This window comes from Hylobates moloch, unplaced genomic scaffold (genome assembly GCF_009828535.3).
Source record: "Hylobates moloch isolate HMO894 unplaced genomic scaffold, HMol_V3 SCAFFOLD_6, whole genome shotgun sequence".
In the NCBI taxonomy this organism is placed as follows: Eukaryota; Metazoa; Chordata; class Mammalia; order Primates; family Hylobatidae; genus Hylobates; species Hylobates moloch.
The window spans coordinates 33553189-33569302 of record NW_026652281.1 but is presented as its reverse complement, the minus strand read 5'-3'; the positions used below and the strand labels follow the sequence as shown (position 1 = coordinate 33569302).

Genomic DNA, 16114 nt, shown 5'->3' with positions numbered 1-16114 from the left:
GCAGTCAAAACTAAAAGAAATATCTAGTTTGCCTAGCTGAATATCATCCCAAACTTATTTGCTCATGGAATCCTCTCCCTTTCTTAAAACCTGTATACTACTGAGATCAACCGTTTAGACATATACTACAATGTACTAACTTTCAAAAGCTTTTTTTTTTTTTTTGAGACAGTCTCCCTCTGTCGCCTAGCCTGGAATGCAGTGGCACGATCTCAGCTCACTGCAACCTCTGTCTCCCGGCTTCAAGCGATTCTCCTGCCTCGGCCTCCCAAGTAGCTGGGATTACAGGCACACACCACCACGCCTGGCTAATTTTTGTATTTTTAGTAGAGATGGGGTTTCACCATGTTGGCCAGGCTGGTCTCGAACTCCTGACTTCAAGTGATCCACCCACCTCGGCCTCCTAAAGTGCTGGGATTACATATATGAGCCACCATGCCTGGCCACCTTCACAACTTTTGAAGAAGTTTTTAGAATTCCCTATCACCCAACGACTTTAAGGCACTTAACATGTACTCCAAAAAGGAATTTAAATACTTGCATATAAAAGCCACAGGCAGAATTGGTAACACAAGAAATTTTAGTAGGAAAGTAATTTCTGGACTACAAATATTTCCACATAGTACAGATATGCTTTGCTTAAGAAATGCAAGCACAATCTAGAGTATAAATAATCCAAATAACAGAGTGTTATGCAGCACCTTGAAACTCTCAAATTTTATCCAATATTAAATCCCCTGACCAAATATGTTAACCTAAAATAATCAAAAGGGTGAAAATCTAATTTAAAGGTTTATTCAAGCAAAATGTACGAGGATGACTCATCTGGAAACACCAACTCCAAAGGAATGGAGTCAGTGATCTACAGTAGAGAAGTTAAGGTTCATTTATGTAGGCAGAGACAGAGGAGTTTTTAGCAGGATTATTACATTATTTATACAAGGTTGGTGCATAGTTACAGGAATATTTATACAAGGTTGGTGCATAGTTACAGGAATATTTGGTTACAGGCAGTGTTTCTTTTTGGGAAGGGTACACTTAGCATTTTTTACAGAGGGTATAATAGTCATGAGATTTCTGTCATCTGGTCTAAACAAAGGACAATAAAGGGGATCTATAACAGTCATTAAAAAGGCAGGAAGTTTTTGTCCCTGACATCATTTAATTCTCTCTGGTCATTGTACAGAACCAGAAAAATAAGAAGGCAAGTTAATCTGTAATCTGAGAACAGAAGTTGTAACCACATGTGACTCAGATCACAATCACATCTCTCTCAAGGCTTAAAGCGTTTGAGGTGGTTTCAGCAGCTTTTCAATTTTATTTATTTTCACAAATAGAAGTCCATTTTATAATTGATTATCCAAGAAAGTATATCTGCCAAACATAAGGAACATCTACAACCTGTACTATATCCATCATTTAAAAAATAACTACAAAAAAATTTATATTGTTTTGAAGAGTCAAAGAACTATTTCCTAGGGTGTTATAAAATGAAGATCTAGAAAAGACACTAATTATGAATCTAATGAATAAATATTAAATGTCATTTCCTCTAGCTAAAATAATCATTCCAAAACTACTTTGTTCAGCTTCAAGATGGCAAAATTCTATCCAACTTTTTCCTCTTCTTGAAAATCATCCTAAAACAAATTGAGCAAAAAACCAAAACTCCAACTACAGTGCAACTAGGAGACATCTGTAACAGTAAACTATAATGAAAAGGGAGCATATGGGGGAATGGCAAAAGATTTAGTAAGGAAAAGTCAAATCCAAAAGCTTGCAGAGGAAGAAACCCAGGAGAAGCAAGTCAGTTTAGCAACACAGATCCTCTGTCAGTCTCAGGAACTGCAGGTACTCAAGTACCACCAAAGGCAGAGAGAGGTAAGTCACAGGCTGGTAACCAAGGGAAATTCAACATGCTGGGATCCAGCAGTGATAAAAACTAGGTAAAAATTCTGCTGTTGTAGAGCTTGCATTTTAGAGGATGCAGACAACAGTGAAATTTAGAAGTCCTATGGAAAACAAAGGAGGAAATGGAGAGTATGTTGGTGGCAGGAAGATGTAATTTAAATACAGTGGTTATGGCCTGGGTGGCATGGTGGCTCATGCCTGTAATCCCAGCACTTTGGGAGGCTGAGGTGGGTGGATTACTTGAGGTTCGGAGTTCGAGACCAGCCTGGCCGACCTGGTGAAACCCCGTCTCTACTAGAAATACAAAAATTAGCTGGGCATGGTGGTCAGTGCCTGTAGTCCCACCTACTTGGGAGGCTGAGGTGGGAGAATCACTTAGCCTGGGAGGTGGAGTTTGCAGTGAGCCACGGTCATGCCATTGCACTCCAGCCTGGGTGGCAGAGGGAGGTTCCATCTCAAAACAAACAAACAAACAAACAAACCAGTAGTTAGATGGTTCTCATTGAGAAAGTGCCATCTAAAAAACACAAAGATGGTAAGGGATTATTTGGATATCTGGAGTAGCCGGGGTGATATGAAGGGACTTACATATTTATAAAAGGATCACTCTGGCTTTCAAACTGAAAACGGAAATTAATAGTGCAAGGGCTTGAGGTAGCAATTGTTAGTGTTCAACCATATCTAGTTCTTTTCTTCCTGGGTACTCACAAAGTAACATTCCAATGCCTGTGAGTTAGCCTCAGGTGATTAGTCTTAGCCAGTGAAATGTGGATAGAAAAGACGTCCCGAGGCACTAATAGGTATTAACAGCTATTGGGACTCCTCTGTACTTTTTCTGTTGTAGTAACTTTAAAAACCATGTGCTAAGGTGCTGTCACAAAATGTAGGGAGTCTGGATACCTTCATTGCTGGTGGAGCAGCATTTACTGATCTACAATAGATTTTGTGAGAGTAAGAAATACATTTTGGTTATGTCCTCAGGTTTCAGGGTATGTTAACAGAAGTTAGCTATACAGCTACTACAGGGAAGAAAAAAGGAGTCTTGTTAGGAAGCTATTACAATGATCAGATTGGAATGTTGGTAATAACATCACAGGTGGGAGAAGTTGAACTCTGGATATATTCTGAAAATACAGCCAACAGAGACAGTTTGATAAGGAGCAGTTAAATCCCACCCCTCCAGTTTCCCAGCTCCACCCACCCCACATTATCAGGTGATTACCCTTTCTCCCTCCTCTCCTCTCCACCTGACTCATTACTACCACCACCACCAATAACTTCCAAACAATATAGGAGGTGGAGTTTCTGAAGAATACTGGAAAAGTTCCTCATTCAGGGACACTAAGTACATAGAGGAGATCAGTAGAATAAGAAAAGTTTACTTACTGAATGGAGAAACACCAGCCTAGCTCCCAAATTTCTGAGGACCACTATACAGACAGAAGATTGAAAGATCTTCCTTTACGGAAAATAAGTATCTCCAGAGAAAAGATCTGCAGACACTGACTTGTGGGGAGGATCCAACAAAAACCATTTATCCCTTGATCATGCGACAGTGAAGTCCAATGGTCAATAAGCCCTACTTACACACAGCATTTAGCGCTTCAGTCTTCAATAGAAATGACAAACGAAAAGCCTAAAAAGAGAACACAAAATGGTACAGCCACTTTGGAAGACAATTTGGCAAAAAACAAATACATATAATCCACCAGTTGAGCTCCTTGGTACTGTACCCAAAGGAGGTGAAAACTTAAATCCACACAAAAACATGCATATGGATGTTTCCTGCAGCTTTATTCATAATTGTCAAAACCCAGAAGCAACCAAAATGACCTTCAGTAGGTGAATGGATGAACTGGTACACTCGGACAATTGAATATTACTTAGTGCTAAAAAGAAATGAGCTATCAAGCCACAAAAGACATAGAATTTAAATGCGTATTACTACATGAAAGAATCTGATATGGTTTGGCTCTGTGTCCCCACTGAAACCTCATGTTGAGATGTAATCCCCAGTGTTGGGGGAGGGACCTGGTGGGAGGTGATTGGATCCTGGGGGCGGATGTTCCCCTTGCTGTTCTTGTGATAGTGAATTATCACAAGATCTGGTTGTTTAAAAATGTGTAGCACTGCACCCTTTGCTCTCTCTCTACTCCCATCATGTGAAGGTGCCTGCTTTCCCTTCACCCTTCTGCCATGACTGTAAGTTTCCAGAGGTCTCCCAGCCAGGCTTCCTGTACACCTGCAGAACTGTGAGCAAATTAAACCTCTTTTCTTCATAAAGTACTCACTCTCAGGTAGTTCCTTATAGCAGTGTGAGAACAGACTAATACAAAATCCAGTCTGAAAAGGCTACATGCTGTATGCAGACAGTAAAAAATCAGAGGTTGCAAGAGGTTGGGGGAGGCAGGATAAATAGGGAGCACACTGATAGAGTTTGGCTGTGTCCTCATCCAAATGGCATCTTGACTTATAATCATTCCCAAGTGTCAAGGGCAGGGCCAGGTGGAGATAATTGAATAGTGGGAGTGTTTCCCCCATACTGTTCTCATGGTAGAGAATAAATCTCACAAGATCTTATGGTTTTATAAAGGGGAGTTTCCCTGTACAAGCTCTCTCACCTGCCACCATGTAAGACATAACTTGGCTCCTCATTCGCCTTCCACCACGATTGTGAGGCCTCCCCAACCATGTGGAACTGTGAGTTAATTAAACCTCTTTCCTTTATAAATCGCTCAGTCTTGGGTATGTCTTTATTAGCAGCATGAGAACAGACTAATACATTAAATTGGTACTAGGTAGTGGGGTGCTGCTGTAAAGATACCTGAAAATGTGGAAGCGACTTTGGAACTGGGTAAAAGGCAGAGGTTGGAACAGTTTGGAGGGCTCAGAAGAAGATGGGAAAGTTTGGAACTTCCTAGAGACTTGTTGAATGGCTTTGACCAAAATGCTTATAGTGATTATCGACAATAAAGTCCAGGCTGAGGTGGTCTCACATGGAGATGAAGAGCTTGTTGGGAACTAGAATAAAGAGAATGGCAGCATTTTGCCCCTGCCCTAGAGATTTATGGAACTTTGAACTTGAGATAGATGATTTAGGGTATCTGGTGGAAGAAATTTCTAATTGGCAAGGCATTCAAAAGGAAGCAGAATATAAAAGTTTGGAAAATTTGCAGCCTGATGATGTGATGGAAAAGAAAAACCACTTTTCTGGGGAGAAATTCAAGCTAACTGCATAAATTTGCATAGGTAACAAGGAGCCAAATGTTAGTCACCAAGACAATAGGGAAAATGTCTCCAGGGCACGTCAGAGACCTTCACAGTAGCCCCTCCTATCACAGGCATGAATGCCTAGGAGGGAAAAATGGTTTCATGGGCCAGGCCCCGGGCCCTGTGCTCTATGCAGTCTGGTAACATTTGGCCTTGTGTCCCAACTGCTTCTGCTCCAGCTATGGCTAAAAGGGGCCAACATACAGCACAGGCCATTGCTTCAGAGGGTGCAATCCCAAAGCCTTGGCAGTTTACACATGGTGTTGGGCCTGTGGGTGCACAGAAGACAAGAATTGAGGTTTGGAAACCTCTGCCTAGATTTCAGAGGATGTATGAAAACACCTGGATGTCCAGGCAAAAGTTTGCTACAGTTGCAGTGTCCTCATGGAGAAACTCTGCTAGGGCAGTGCGGAAGGGAAATGTAAGATTAAAGCCCCCAGAGGGGCAATGCCAAATGGAGCTGTGGGAAGAGGGCTACTGTCCTCCAGACCCCAGAATTGTAGATCCACTGACCCCTTACATCATGTGCCTGGAGGAGCCACAGACAATGCCAGCCATGAAAGCAGCTGGTGTGGGGCGCTGTACCATGCAAAGCCACAGGGACAGAGCTTCCCAAGGCTGTAGGAGCCCACCTCTTACATCAGCATGACCTGTGAGACATGGAGTCAAAGGAGATCATTTTGGAGCTTTAAGATTTGACTCCCTCACTGGATTTTGGACTTCCATGGGGCCTGTAGCCCATTAGTTTTGGCCAACGTCTCCTATTTGGAATGGGTGTATTAACCCAATACCTGTACCCCCATTGTATCTAGGCAGTAACTTTCATTTTATAGGCTCATCAGCAGAAGGGACTTGCTTTGTCTCAGATGAGACTTTGGATTGTGGACTTTTGAGTTAATGCTAAAATGAGTTAAGACTTCGGGGGACTGTTGGGAAAGCATGATTTGTTTTGAAATGTGAGGACATGAGATTTGGGAGGGGCCAGGGGTGGAATGATATGGTTTGGCTCTGTCCCCAAACCATATCATTTGGCTCCTCATCTGCCTTCTGACATTATTGTGACGCCTCCCCAGCCATGTGGAATAGTGAGTCAATTAAATCTCTTTCCTTTATAAATTATCCAGCCTCTGGTACGTCTTTTTTTTTTTTTTTTTTGAGGTAGAATCTTGCTCTGTCACCCAGGCTGGAGTGCAGTGGCGTCATCTTGGCTCACTGCAAGCTCCGCCTCCTGGGTTCATGCCATTCCCCTGCCTCAGCCTCCTGAGTAGCTGGGACTACAGGTGACCGCCACCATGCCTGGCTAATTTTTTGTATTTTTAGTAGATACAGGGTTTCACCATGTTAGCCAGGATGGTCTCAATCTCCTGACCTCGTGATCCGCCCACCTCTGCCTCCCAAAGTGCTGGGATTACAGGCATGAGCCACCGTGCCTGGCCTGTGGTATGTCTTTATTTACAGTGTGAGAACAGAGGATTTTTAGGGCAGTGAAACTACTATGAGGTACTACTGTGAATGCATATGTGCATATGATTTTACATTTGTCCAAACTCATAGAATGTATAAGAGTGAACCCTAATGTAAACTATGGACTCTGAGAGATAATGATGGGTCAATGTAGGACACTGTGACAAGTATATTACTCTGGTGGGGGATGTTGATAATGGGGGAGGCATGAATGAGGCTAGGGGATATATGAGAAATCTCTACGCCATCCGTTCTACCTTGCTGTGAACCTAAACCTTCTCTTAAAAAATAAAATCTCTTTTTTAAAAAACAGCCTAAGCACTTGAGAAAATTCTCTAACATCAAAGGCAAAAACAAAACAATGGAAAACCTACAGGAATACTTAAAGGAAATGTAGGGAGAAAAAAAATCAAAGAAATATAATAAAGTCTAGGAGTGGTAAGAAAAAATGTGGCATCAATGAAACAAAAACAGCATGCTTCAAAATGGTAAGGACATGAAGCAGTCTAATATCTAACTAGTAAGAGAGTTTCAAAAAGGTAGTGGACTTGAGGGAAAGAAATCCCCAAAGAAATAATATAAGAAAACTTCCTAGAACTGAAGGGAAGGACCAAATGCCCAAAACATAGAATGCAGAAAAATAACTCACACTAAGAAATATTATAAAATTTCAAAACACCAGAGATAAAAATAGAAGCTAAAAGTTTCCAGAGTAGAATACAGTTCACGTCCAAAGAATCAAGAATTAAAATGGCATCAGAATTCACTAGCAAGACTGGGTGCTAGTAGATAACAGAACAATGCCTTAAAAAACAAGAAAACAATTTTGACCTGTTAAATGGAAGTTAGAGCAAAGAATTTTTAGAACTTGCAAAATTTCAAAAATTCTACCTTCTCTGAATCTTCTCTCAAAACACTCACTGGAGAATATGCTTTACTAAGATAAGGACATAAACTAAATAAAACACAGACATCGGGTCCAGGAAATAGGATTTAATTTGGAAGAGAAGGAAGGGTTATTCCTAGAATAAAAGCAAAAGAAAGCCCCAAGAGCTATGTAGCAGGCCCAGGAACCAACCAGTCATACTGAAGTAGGATGACAGTTATAAGAGAGATTCCCCAGGGAAAACAAATAGAAGTATGTTTGACCTGTAGAAATGCCTTATTAGAGGCATTTATAGAGCTTTTAGAAAGCATAGAGCCACTTAGAGATTCAAAGAAAACTCAGTAAGTGAAATAGGTATTCATTAACTTCAAGAAAGAAAAAAAATATATAGATAGATAGAAAGAGATGCAATCATAATACACCTACCTGGCTGAATATCAAACAATACTTAGATGCTAAAATCCTCACTTAACATTACATAATGTTGAAATAATAACTAATATTTAGTAGAAAATGAATAGTATTCATATAGATGTCAATGCAGGAGAACAATGTTGCTGACTGAGGGGCTTGTTGGGGGCAGAGATGGGGGACTGGAAATCTGTTTTTATGAGTCTTATTTGACTTTATAAACTCTTGCATTTATTATCTTGGAGATTTGCAGATGTATGTACATACTATTAATATTTTTAAGAGATTATAAAATACTTTTAGAGTGGCTAAGAGTGTTCATCACCCTACAAGGAAAGAAAAACAGAGTTACTTCAATTGTCTTAAGATCATAAGACAGGCACAGTATTCTGAAGGATATTATCTTTGCACTTAGAAGATTCTTGTCTTAGATCAAGACTTGAATGATTAAAAGGAAAAGCACAGATATCCATAAGCAGTCATATAATCTGCCCAATCTGCATAAACTCAGATTGCATTTGAACCATATGTCAACATAACCACCAAGGAAATTTTTAAGGTCCTCCCAAAGCACGCAGTGGTGGCATTTAAAATTCATATGGAGGGCTACCCCCTTTGGGTCCCCTCCCTTTGTATGGGAGCTCTGTCTTCACTCTATTAAATCTCGCAACTGCACTCTCTTTTGGTCCGTGTTTGTTATGGCTAGAGCTGAGCTTTCACTCGCTATCCACCACTGCTGTTTGCCACCCTTACAGACTTGCCACTGACTTCCATCCCTCTGGATCCAGCAGGGTGTCTGCTGTGCTCCTGATCCAGCGAGGCACCCATTGCTGCTCCTGATCGGGCTAAAGGCTTGCCATTGTTCCTGCATGGTTAAGTGCCCAGGTTCATCCTAATCAAAATGAACACTAGTCACTGGGTTCCATGGTCCTCTTCCTTGACCCACGGCTTCTAATAGAGCTATAACACTTACCACATGGTCCAAGATTCCATTCCTTGGAATCCATGAGGCCAAGAACCCCAGGTCAGAGAACACAATGCTTGCCGCCATTTTGGAAGTGGCCTGCCAACATCTTGGGAGCTCTGGGAGCAAGGACCCCCAGGTAACATTTGGCAACCATGAAGGGACCTCCAAAGCAGTGATATTGGACCACTTTCACTTGCTATTCTGTCCTATCCTTCCTTAGAATTGGAGGAAAATATCAGGCACCTGTTGGCTGGTTAAAAATTACAAGTGTGGCCACTGGACTTAAGACTCAGGTGTGAGGCTATCTGGGGAAGGGCTTTCTAACAACCCCCAACCCTTCTGGGTTGGGGATATTGGTCTGCCTGGAGCCAGGTTCCACTTTCAGTTTTCTTGGGGAGGCCGATGGCAGACTAGAGGCAGAAAGCTGTCATCCTGAACTCCCAGCATTAGCTGGTTGAGATCATGGCGCAGCCAGAAGTCTCTACTCAACAGTCGCCCATGCATGTACCCCTACCTTTCCTTCTGACCCATACCTCCGGGGTCCTGACCATGACTTTCTTGAAAGTGTAGCCCCAGAATTCTCCTTACCTCTGAATCTACTTCCTCTAATCCCTGCCTCCTAGGTACTAACGGTTCACACTTTCATTTCCTCTAGCAAGTTGTATCTCCAAAGGGATCTAAGGAAGCTCTATGCTGCATCCTTAGACATCTAGGCTATAAACCCAGGAAGCTTTTTCCCTGGTGACCCTTCTGATTTAGGTATACAGCTCTTGACATGGGCAGTTATGTGGGACCCGTTCCCCACAACCCTCGCCAGGGACCCAAGTTTGTAATGGCTAAGAGAAGGAGAGACAGAGAGATGGAGGAGAGAGAGAGAGATGGAGGGGAGAGATGAAGGAGAGAGAGATGAAGGAGAGAGAGAGATGGAGGAGAGAGAGACAGAGGAGAGAAAGAGAGATGGAGGACAGAGAGATGGAGAGAGAGAGACAAAGATGGGGTCAAAGAGAAAAAGAAAGAGAAAGATAGAAATAGTAAAAAAAAAAAGTGTGCCCTATTTCTTTAAAAGCCAGGGTAAATTTAAAACCTATAATTGATAATTGAAGGTCTTCTCTGTGACCCTATAACACTCCAATGCTACCTTGTTGTCAGTGTAAACAAGGGCGTAGCCTGAAAGCACTGAGGCCACTAACAACCAGTAGACTTCCTATCAAAAATCCTAAAGCCAGAAACCTGCGGGTGGCCCAAATGCATTAAATCTTTATCAGCAACTGCTTTGCTAACAGAAGAAAGTAGACAATCAGCCTATAGTGGAAACCTTATTGTGAGCACTCTCACCAGTTCAGAACTACCCGAAGTCAAAAAACCAAAAAGGTAGCTTACTAACTCAAAAATCTTAAAGTATGGGGCTATTCTGTTAGAAGAAGGTAATTTAACAGCAACCACTGATAATTCCCTTAACCCAGCAGATTTCCTAACAGGGGATTTAAATATTAATTACCATACAAAGGTCTGACCAGACCTAGGAGGAACTTCCTTCAGGACAGGAGGATAGATGGTTCCCCCCAGGTGATTGAGGAAAACAACCACAATGGGTATTCAGTAATCTATAGGGAGACTTTTGTGGAAGCAGAGTTAGAAAAATTGCCTAATAATTGCTCTGCTCATCTACAGGAGCTGTTTGCACTAAGCCAAGCCTTAAAGTACTTACAGAATCAAAAAATACTCTCAGTCCTGACTCAAAAGTTTACCTACACCCTCTCTGAAATGAATTTGCATAAGAACTGTTGTTTGTGGGAATGCATCTTGATGGAGCAGCTGGGTTGTTACGAAACACTCGGGAACCCAGCCCAGCTCTAAGACTCACTCCTGAGCACAAAGACAATGTTGGGCGTGCCGGTAAAGGACCACTAGAATCCAGTAGCCCAGATCCCTTTCTTTGTGGTCAAGAAAGGCAGGAAAAGGGGTGCAGGACTGCTACATCAGTAAGCATAACTAATCTGATAAACAGATGTCCATGGGTGGTTACGCACTCTGGAAAGGAATAAGCATTAGGACCATAGAGGACGCTCTATGACTAATGCTCATCGGAAAATGACTAGGGGTGCTGGCATCCATTTGCTCTTTTTTTCAGATGGGAAACATTCTCCCCAAGGCAGAAACGCCCCTAAGATGTATTCTGGAAAATTCAGTCCAGTCAGAGTTTATGTACATTTTTCCCCGTCAGACTTGAAGCAAATTAAAACAGACTTAGGTAAATTCTCAGATAACCCTGATGGCTATATTGATGTTTCACAAGGGTTAGGACAATCCCTTGATCTGACGTGGAGAGATATGTTACTGCTAAATCAGACACTAACCCCAAATGGGAAAACTGCCACCATAACTGCAGCCCGAGAGTTTGGCAATCTCTGGTATCTCAGTCAGGTCAATGATAGGATGACAACAGAGGAAAGAACAATTCCCCACAGGCCAACAGGCAGTTCCCAGTGTAGACCCTCCCTGGAACACAGAATCAGAACATGGAGATTTGTGCTACAGACATTTGCTAACTTGTGTGCTGCAAGGACTAAGGAAAACAAGGAAGAAGCCTATAAATAATTCAATGGTGTGCACTATAACACAGGGAAAGGAAGAAAATCCTACTGCCTTCCTGGAGAGACTAAGGGAGGCACTGAGGAAGCATACCTCTCTGTCACCTGACTCTAGTGAAGGCCAACTACTCTTAAAGGATAAGTTTATCACTCAGTCAGCTGCAGACATTAGAAAAAACTTCAGAAGTCTGCCTAAGGCCCAGAGCAAAACTTAGAAAACCTATTGAACTTGGCAACCTTGTTTTTTTATAATAGAGATCAGGAGGAGCAGGTGGAACGGGACAAACAGAATTAAAAAAAGGCCACCGCTTCAGTCATGGCCCTCAGGCAAGTGGACTTCCGAGGCTCTGGAAAAGGGAAAAGCTAGGCAAATCGAATGCCTAATAGGGCTTGCTTCCAGTGTGGTCTACAAGGACACTTTAAAAAAGATTGTCCAAGTAGAAGTAAGCCGCCTCCTCGTCCATGCCCCTTATGTCAAGGGAATCACTGGAAGGCCCACTGACCCAGGGGACAAAGGTCCTCTGAGTCAGAAGCCACTAACCTAGTGATCCAGCAGCAGGACTGAGGGTGCCCAGTGCAAGTGCCAGCCCGTGCCAGCCCATGCCATCACCCTCACAGAGCCCCGGGTATGCTCGAACATTGAGGGCCAGGTGGTTAACTGTCTCCTGGACACTGGCGTGGCCTTCTTAGTCTTACTCTTCTGTCCTGGACAACTGTCCTCCAGATCTGTCACTATCCAAGGTGTCCTAGGACAGCCAGTCAATAGATACTTCTCCTAGCCACTAAGTTGTGACTGGGGAGGTTTACTCTTTTCACATGCTTTTCTAATTATGCCTGAAAGCCCCACTTCTTTGTTAGGGAGAGACATTCTAGCAAAAGCAGGGGCCATAATACACCTGAACGTAAGAGAAGGAACACCCATTTGTTGTCCCCTGCTTGAGGAAGGAATTAATCCTGAAGTCTGGGCAACAGAAGTACAATATGAACGAGCAAAGAATGCCCATCCTGTTCAAGTTAAACTAAAGGATTCTGCCTCCTTTCCCTGCCAAAGGCAGTACCCCCTTAGACTCAAGGCCCAACAAGGACTCCAAAAGATTGTTAAGGACCTAAAAGCCCAAGTCCTAGTAAAACCATGCAATGGCCCCTGCAATACTCCAATTTTAGAAGTACAGAAACCCAACGGACAGTGGAGGTTAGTGCAAGATCTCAGGATTATCAATGAGGCTGTTTTTCCTCTATACCCAGCTGTACCTAACCCTTATACTCTGCTTTCCCAAATACCAGAGGAAGCACAGTGGCTTATAATCCTGGACCTTAAGGATGCCTTTTTCTGCATCCCTGTACATCCTGACTCTCAATTCTTGTTTGCTTTTGAGGATACTTCTAACCCAACGTCTCAATTTACCTGGAATGTTTTACCCCAAGGGTTCAGGGATAGTCCCCATCTATTTGGCCAGGCATTAGCCCAAGACTTGAGCCAATTCTCATACCTGGACACTCTTGTCCTTTGGTACATGGATGACTTACTTTTAGCCACCCGTTCAGAAACCTTGTGCCATCAAGCCACCCAAGAGCTCTTAAATTTCCTCGCCACCTGTGGCTACAAGGTTTCCAAACAAAAGGCTCAGCTCTGCTCACAGCAGGTTAAATACTTAGGGCTAAAATTATCCAAAGGCACCAGGGCCTCAGTGAGGAACGTATCCAGCCTATACTGGCTTATCCTCATCCCAAAACCCTAAAACAACTAAGAGGGTTCCTTGGCATAACAGGTTTTGGCCGAATATGGATTCCCACATACAGCCAAATAGCTAGACCATTACATACACTAATTAAAGAAACTCAGAAAGCCAATACCCATTTAGTAAGATGGACACCTGAAGCAGAAGCAGCTTTCCAGGCCCTAAAGAAGCCCCTAACCCAAGCCCCAGTGTTAAGCTTGCCAACAGGACAAGACTTTTTTTATATGTCACAGAAAAAACAGGAATAGCTCTACGAGTCCTCACACAGGTCCGAGGGACAAGCTTGCAACCCTTGGCATACCTGAGTAAGGAAACTGATGTAGTGGCAAAGGGTTGGCCTCATTGTTTACGGGTAGTGGCAGCAGTAGCAGTCTTAGTATCTGAAGCAGTTAAAATGATACAGGGAAGAGATCTTACTGTGCAGACATCTCATGATGTGAATGGCGTACTCATGGCTAAAGGAGACTTGTGGCTGTCAGACAACCATGAGGAAAGTAACTAAAATCATAAATCCCCATGGCCCTCCCTTATGATATTTTTCTCTTTACTGTTCTCTTACCCCCTTTCACTCTCACTGCACCCCCTCCATGCTGCTGTACGATCAGTAGCTCCCCTTATCAAGACTTCTATGGAGAATGTGGCTTCCTGGAAATATTGATGCCTCATCATATGGGAGTTTATCTAAGAGAACCCCCACCTTCACTGCCAACACCCATAAGCCCCGCAACTGCTATAACTCTGCCACGTTTTGCAGGCATGCAAATACTCATTATTGGACAGGGAAAATGATTAAACCTATTTGTCCTGGAGGACTTGGAGCCACTGTCTGTTGGACTTACTTCACCCATACCAGTATGTCTGATGGGGGTGGAGTTCAACATCAAGTAAGAGAAAAACAAGTAAAGGAAATAATCTCCCAACTGACCTGGGTACATAGCACCCCTACCCCGTACAAAGGACTAGATCTCTCAAAACTACATGAAACTCTCCGTAGCCATTCTTGCCTGGTAAGTGTATTTAATACCACCCTCACTGGGCTCCATGAGGTCTTGTCCCAAAACCCTACTAACTGTTGGATGTGCCTGCCCCTGCACTTCAGGCCATACATTTCAATCCCTGTACCTGAACAATGGAACAACTTCAGCACAGAAATAAACACCACTTCCATTTTAGTAGGACCTCTTGTTTCCAATCTGGAAATAACCCATACCTCAAACCTCACCTGTGTAAAATTTAGCAATACGATAGACACAACCAACTCCCAATGCATCAGGTGGGTAACTCCTCCCACACGAAGAGTCTGTTTACCCTCAGGAATATTTTTTGTCTGTGGTACCTCAGCCTATCGTTGTTTGAAAGGCTCTTCAGAATCTATGTGCTTCCTCTCATTCTTAGTGCCCCTTATCACCATCTACACTGAAAAAGATTTATACAATCATGCTGTACCTAAGCCCCGCAACAAAAGAGTACCTATTCTTCCTTTTGTTATCGGAGCAGGAGTGCTAGACAGACTAGGTACTGGCACTGGTGCTATCACAACCTCTACTCAGTTCTACTACAAACTATCTCAAGAACTAAATGGTGACATGGAACGGGTCGCCAACTCCCTAGACACCTTGCAAGACCAACTTAACTCCCTAGCAGCAGTAGTCCTTCAAAATCGAAGAACTTTAGACTTGCTAACTGCCGAAAGAGGAGGAACCTGTTTATTTTGGGGGGAAGAATGCTGTTATTATGTTAATCAATCTGGAATTGTCACCGAGAAAGTTAAAGAAATTCGAGATTGAATACAACTTAGAGCAGAGGAGCTTCAAAACACTGGACCCTGGGGCCTCCTCGGCCAATGGATGCCCTGGATTCTCCTCTTCTTAGGACCTCTAGCAGCTATAATATTGCTACTCCTCTTTGGACCCTGTATTTTTAACCTCCCTGTTAAGTTTGTCTCTTCCAGAATCAAAGCTGTAAAATTACAAATCATTCTTCAAATGGAACCCCAGATGCAGTCCCTGACTAAGATCTAACGCGGACCCCTGGACCGGCCTGCTAGCCCATGCTCCGATGCTAATGACATCAAAGGCACCCATCCCAAGGAAATCTCAACTGCACAACCCCTACTATGCCCCAATTCAGCAGGAAGCACTTAGAGTGGTTGCTGGCCAACCTCCCCAACAGCACTTGGGTTTTACTGTTAAGTTGGGGGACTGAGAGACAGGACTAGCTGGATTTCCTAGGCTGACTAAGAATCCCTAAGCCTAGCCAAGAAGGTGATCACATCCACCTTTAAACACGGGGCTTGCAACTTAGCTCACACCCGACCAATCAGAGAGCTCACTAAAATGCTAATTAGGCAAAAACAGGAGGTAAAGAAATAGCCATCATCTATCACCTGAGAGCACAGCAGGAGGGACAATGATCGGGATATAAACCCAGGCATTCAAGCCAGCAATGGCTACCCTCTTTGGGTCCCCTCCCTTTGTATGGGATCTCTGTCTTCACTCTATTAAATGTTGCAACTGCAAATAAAATAAAATAAAATAAAGTAAAATTCATATGGAACCAAAAAAAGCCCAAATAGTCAAAGCAATCCTAGCAAAAATAAAGCCAGAGGCATCATATTACCTGACCTCTTACTATACTATAAACCTTCAGTAACCAAAACACCATGGTACTGGTACAAAACTAGACACACAGACCAATGGAACAGAATAGAGAATCCAGAAATAAAGCCATACACCTACAGCCATCCGATCTTTGACAGAGTTTACAGAAATGATCAACAAGGAAAGGACTCCCTATTGAATAGATGGTGCTGGGATAACTAGCTATATGCAAAGAATGAAACCATTCCCCTTTTACCATATACAAAAACTAACTC

General features: G+C 42.9%; 1 pseudogene; it reads left to right on the top strand.

Moving 5' to 3' along the window:
* The first annotated feature begins 13755 nt into the window (after positions 1-13755).
* Positions 13756-15383, top strand: LOC131383682 (syncytin-1-like; annotated as a pseudogene).
* Positions 15384-16114: the final 731 nt, after the last annotated feature.